Raw genomic sequence first — 6,811 nt, forward strand, 5'->3', positions numbered from 1 at the left:
ACCTCGGACTTGTGAGCGTCAGCCTGGGATGTTTCCAGCGCGGCTCTCCGCTCTCTCAGCTGGGTCTGTCTCTCCACCAGGTCGCGGATCTGCTTCTCCACGTCCTCCAGCTCGAGCTCGAGCTCGAACGTGTCCTCGCCTGCACTCAAAGGTAGACACACTTCCGCCATTAAAGCAAGTAACAGTGAGTAAAACAATGGTAATGACAGAAATAACTCAGGAATAACACAGTAATAACACAGGATTAACACAGAATTAACACAGTAATAACACAGTAATAACACAGGAATAACTCAGTAATAACACAGGAATAACTCAGTAATAACACAGGAATAACTCAGTAATAACACAGGAATAACTCAGTAATAACACAGGAATAACTCAGTAATAACACAGGAATAACTCAGTAATAACACAGGAATAACTCAGTAATAACACAGGAATAACTCAGTAATAACACAGGAATAACTCAGTAATAACACAGGAATAACTCAGTAATAACACAGGAATAACACAGTAATAACACAGAAATAACAAAGGAATAACACATTAATAACACAGCAATAAAACAGGAATAACACAGGAATAACAGAGGAATAACATAGGCATAACAGTAATAACACAGGAATAACACAGGCATAACACAGATTAACACATTAATAACACAGTAAGAAAGGAATAACAAAGGAATAACACATTAATAAGACAGGAATAACACAGTAATAACACAGGAATAACTCAGTAATAACACAGTAATAACACAGAAATAACACAGAAATAACAGCAATAACACAGGAAAAACATGGTAATGACACAGGAATAATTCAGTAATAAAACAGGAATAACTCAGTAATAACACAGTAATAACGCAGTAATAACACAGAAATAACACAGTAATAACAAAGAAATAATTCAGGAATAACACAGTAATAACACAAATAATTCAGGAATAGCACAGGAATAAAACAGGAATAACACGGTAATAACACGGTAATAACATGGTAATAACAGAAATAACGCAGGAATAACACAGTAATAACACAGGAATAATTCGGTAATAACACAGTAATAACATAGTAATAACTGAAATTACTCAGGAATAACACATTAATAACACAGTAATAACAAAGTAATAACACAGGAATAACTCAGTAATAGAAATAACACAGGAATAACACAGTAATAACAGAAATAACACAGTAGTAAAACACCATAACAAAGTAATACCGCAGTAATAACACAGTAATAACACAGTAATAATTCAGTAATAACGCATTATTAACACGCGAATAATACAGGATTAACACAGAAATAACACCGTACAAACACATTAATAACACAGTAATAACACAGTAATAACGCAATAATAACACAGGAATAACACAGTAATAATTCAGTAATAACGCATTATTAACACGCGTATAATACAGGATTAACACAGTAATAACTCAGGAATAACTCAGTAATAACAGAAATAACAGGAATAACACAGTAATAACAGAAATAACACAGGACTAACACAGTAATACGACAGGAACAATTCAGTAATAACACAGAAATAACACCGTAATAACACAGTAATAACGCAGTAATAACACAGTAATAACACAGTAATAACGCAGTAATAACACAGGAATAACACAGTTATAACAGAAATAACTCAGGCATAACACATGATTAACACAGTAATAACACAGAACTAACACAGGAATAACTCAGTAATAGCAGGAATAACACATTAATAACACAGAAATAACTCAGTAATAGCAGAAATAACAGGAATAAAACAGTAATAACAGAAATAACACCGGAAATACACAGTAATAACACAGGAATAATTCAGTAATAATACAGGAATAACACAAATAACAGAAATAACTCAGGAATAACTCAGGAATGACACAGTAATAACAGAAATAACACCGGAAATACACAGTAATAACACAGGAATAATTCAGTAATAACACAGGATTAACACAGTAATAACAGAGGAATAACACAGAAATAATACAGTAATAGCACAGTAATAACTGAAATTCTCAGGAATAACACATTAATAACACAGTAATAACACAGAAATAACACAGGAATAACTCAGTGACAACAGAAATGACACAGGAATAACAAAGTAATAATACAGGAATAACACAGAATTAACACAGTAATAACACAGAAATAACACAGGAATAACTCCGTGACAACAGAAGTTCTTAAAATATCAAGAGAGTTTTTTGTTATTGCAGCAGTTAAAGAAAGATCCGTGCTGTATATATAGGTCCGGGTCACTAAAGACCCGAATATAATGATTGGCGAAACATTCATGCATTTAAGGGTTAATGGAGGTTTAAATAAATTTAAAAACTGCACATGCAATTAAAATATAACTGATCGAACAAAAACAGTGGCGATCTGAAAAAAAACAGGTCTCAGAGAGGTGTTTATTACAAATAAAAATGAAAATGAAAGCACATGGAGTTGGCAGAGTGCGAGGGTCGTGGCGGGATGCGGATCCGTCACTCATGGTGCACCTCGGTGTCGGACAAACAAAAGAAGTGAGGAATATTTAACAGCAGCGGTCACAGTGATGATGAGGCCAGCACCAGTGAAGTGATCGCGGCCGCGCATCTCGTTTCTCATGCCCGCTCCGTGTGTCTGCTGGGCGGCGATCAAACGGACAGGGCAGCGCTTTTCACGAGCGGAGATCGCTACTAGACGAATCATGTCATTTGTTATTTTTATTATCTCTGTTCTCTTTTGTCGTAAGTTATGCTATTACTCCAGTAATTTATACTAGCCTATCCAGCGCTCCCTGAACGCAGTCTGGCTTATTGCCAGTCAAGCGCAACGCTGCAGGGACGCGCCTAACGACTTTGATCTGATCATAAAGTCTTTCCGAGTCACGGGGCTCAAGTCCAAGTCAAGTCTCGAGTCATTGCTGTCAAAGTCTAAGTCGAGTCTCAAGTCTTCTTTAATTATTTCGAGTCGAGTCGCAAGTCATCACATTTGGGACTCGAGTCCGAGTCAAGTCTCAGTCAAGTGACTCGAGTCCACACCCCTGCTATAAGACAATTATAAGTTATATTGAATTAGTTGATGATAATGAGAATTTTGTCTAATGCCTACAGCTTGTCCTTTCATTAAATAGCTAAAGCAGTGTATAAAGATGTATTGATATTGTGGTGTCGCCCTCTTGTGGCAAACTTCTATTATTACACAAGCCTTATTGTGTAAAAATGTATTTTTTGCTCCATCTCCTCCAAAGTGCTGTTCAGCATTGTCCTCTGTCTGATTCATGGCAAGAGACTTGATGAAAGCACAAGATTTGTAAACGCAGCTACAATTCTGGCCACTGCCATATGTGTTAGTAAACCTCTTTGAATACAACCAATGGCCAAAATCAAAGAAAGAAATTCCAAGATTAGCCATAATCATTTTTTATCTCATTCTCTGACTTAAGTATTTATCTGCATGAGTACATAATATATGAAATAAACACGCTTAGCTTCTCTGAAGCGATTGCTTACCGTTGATTTGGAGGCGTTTCCACTTTCCCCTTCCTCCACGTGGATGTCATGTTTACTGTCCTCTCTTCAGCTGGAAGCGGAGTCTAAACCTGCAGCCAAATCAAAGGCAGGAAGCTTTTATGCAAATATTGAGAGTCTATCCTTTATTGAGCCAGCCCAGGGAGCTACATCCACTTCTGTAAATTGTCAAAAGTAGCCTACTATCATGACTTTTATGAATTATCTGTCCTGTAACCGTAATAAAAATTCTTCAAAAATGTATTATTGTTGTTGTTGTAGATATTTGCTTCATTTTGTTATTATTACTACTACTACTACTACTACTATTATTATAAGTCTTTGCTTAAATTTACTCACAAGGTGCATTGTGTAGCCTATATTAGTGTATTTTAAGTGGTCGTTTGTTTAAGATTTGTATTTCTAGTATTCTGTATTTCTAGGGCTAGTGTAGTTTCATAAAGTGCGCATTTAAGCAACATGTTTATCAATGTTAAAAGTGTTTTTGTACCAAAGGTGAAAAATATCTTAGTCTTATTATTATTTGAAAATGTATTTTCTTTTCATTCAGGTGTTTCTTCCAGTTCTAACTCTTCCACTAGATGGAGCACTCTCATTCTCTCGTTGTGAAAACTCTGAGAAATCTCTCTCTCTCTCTCTCTCTCTCTCTCTCCTCTGCCATTTTAGGCAACTGACAGAACAAACCTTTCAGAAGTATGTCATAAGTAATCGTATAAGCGTGGTTTTGACAAATATACAAGCAATGATTGCATAAATACTTCATGAATTCCAACAACAGCATCTCGTTGTTGCCCTCTAGCGGAAGAGAGCATAGAAACGAAGCAGGATCCCATACAGTATCAGACATACAGTATCAAAGAAAATACACTATATTAAAGTATTTAAGACCCCTGTAATTGAAGACCCCTGATTTAAAACACACGCACATTCAATTTTAAATGTCCAATTTCAACAAACATTTGGAACTTTTTTTAAATTGACTAATATTTTAAGTCCTTGTTTGCATAGGTTATATTTTTATTTTTATGCATAGAAATTCACTATATTATAAATATATGGTGTAAAGTAGTGGTCTTTTTACACACAGAGAGAACAGCACTGTTCAGAGCTCTATATATTTAAAGCAGTACTGTGGCTCATACAAGTCCTCCTCTGTACACTAGGCTACCATGTGGTTAAGCCTGCTAGAGAGGTTGGGTAATCCTGTAGTGATTGGTGATGGGGTCACATGTTGAGGTGTGTGTGTGTTTATGTGTGTGTGCGTGTGTGTGTGTTTATGTGTGTGTGCTGAGAGAGATTAGCCATGGCTGGCACTAATTAAATACTTAAGACTCAGCCATAAGCAGTGAACATGCTGACTAAAACCTCAGCAACACTTTAAGACTCCATGAAGAAAACAGCAACACAATAGCTATGAAATCATATCCCATTCAAATATTAACATTGGTTTATTTGTATATTACGCAAATTCGTGTGGGTGGGAGAAAAAGAGAACAAGTATTTGCATGTATTTCGAATTAAGCATTTTATTGTACATAAAGTTATACTTTTACATTTCAATATATAGTTTAAATATTAAACCTCTCCAAATAACAAACAAGCATTATCATTATCATTATCATCATTATCATTATTATTAAAAACAAAAAACAATCCAAGCAGCAAACAAGGCATTGACAGGGAAGAATATATACTACAAGCACACACACACACGCACCACATATATATGTGTGTGTGTGTGTGTGTGTGTGTGTACATACACATATATACGTATATACACTAACTGGTTAATTAAACCCTTTAAAAAAAGTTTAAAAGATTAAAAAGATTTAAAATCCTTTTTTTAGCTACTTTAAGGATTTAAATAAACATCTGACATTTTTAAATGCCACAAAACAACTGGAGCAACTTGGAAATCTACATTTTTCTGAATAAATCTCTTTGTTTTGCATAAAAACACCTAAACAATTTGATATTCCAGAGCATGTCTTACATTCTTCATAATTAACCGTACGCTCTGTCCCAAAAGCACTCAACAATAATTTAATTAGAAGAGATGTTCTTAAAATTCAAAATCTTTTGATAAAAAACTACACAACCTTTAATTATTACTAACTTATTACTTATCCAAACATTACTTATCCATTTTTATTCTTTAAAATTCACCGCATCAATAAATATTTCAATAAATATAATTTAAGATTTTTTTTTTTAAGTTGCTCTTTTCCATAGACTGAAGGTGAATGGCAACCAAAACAAATCTTTTAGTGAATTACAATTTACATTCAGTCTTTTCTGTCTTTTGACTTCAGAAGACCTGGAATATTGTGTTAAAATTGCTAATATGTTACTTTTATAATGTTTTTTTATGATGCTTTTAGTTGGTGGTTCTGGCCCTGGTCCCCATCTACTTTCATTGTATGGAAAAGAGCAGCACAAAGACTCTGCTAAATATCTCATTTACTATACCAGGGTGGAAAGAAAGTCTTATGTTTGGACTGACATGAAGGCGAATAAATGGTGACAGCATATTCATCTTGGGGTGAACTCTTGAGATAAAACACAAATGGAGACGACATCGACACTAGCTGCACACAGAACTGTACCAACCGTATGCAACCAGCGAGGATTAATGTCTTAACTTCACAATGTTGGTACCATATGTTTTTGTTCCGCTCTAATTACATTTGTCCACTGCAGGCCTTTAAGTGTGTGAATTAGATCGAATGAGTGCTATGAGTGGGGCAGACAAATCAGGCACATAAATTCACACAGCCAAGCACCGCTTACCCACAATCCTATTATGACATATAAATCTCCAGAAGATCTGGCTAGTTGTAGAGAGCCACTTGGCAATGTGCAGTGGCTTTTTACCACCTCTCATACATGTCAAATTAGGCCATACGGCCAGATAAATCTGTATTGATCTAAGATGGCCCCCAATACCACCTGCTCACACTGCACACAGTCAGCGTTTATGTCTTATTCACAAAAGAACACATGGATAAAGGACAATTTGAAAAGATTATACTACTGTGTCTTGTATGGAGAACTAAAATCTGACCGAACTAATCAAATGTATTTTTAAACCATGTTCTGGTTTCAAATAACAGGGAGTAGAAATAATGTGTATGTGTAATTTTCATGACATTTATGCTTCATGTAAACTAATGTTCTTAATGAAATTTATAATAAAGCGTGACTGAAAATTATCTCTTTTTAGACTGGGGGTCTCTTGAGTTTGCTGAAAATCTAGGTGGGGGGGGGGG

This window comes from Sinocyclocheilus anshuiensis, unplaced genomic scaffold (assembly GCF_001515605.1).
Source record: "Sinocyclocheilus anshuiensis isolate Anshui unplaced genomic scaffold, SAMN03320099.WGS_v1.1 scaffold213, whole genome shotgun sequence".
NCBI lineage: Eukaryota > Metazoa > Chordata > Actinopteri > Cypriniformes > Cyprinidae > Sinocyclocheilus > Sinocyclocheilus anshuiensis.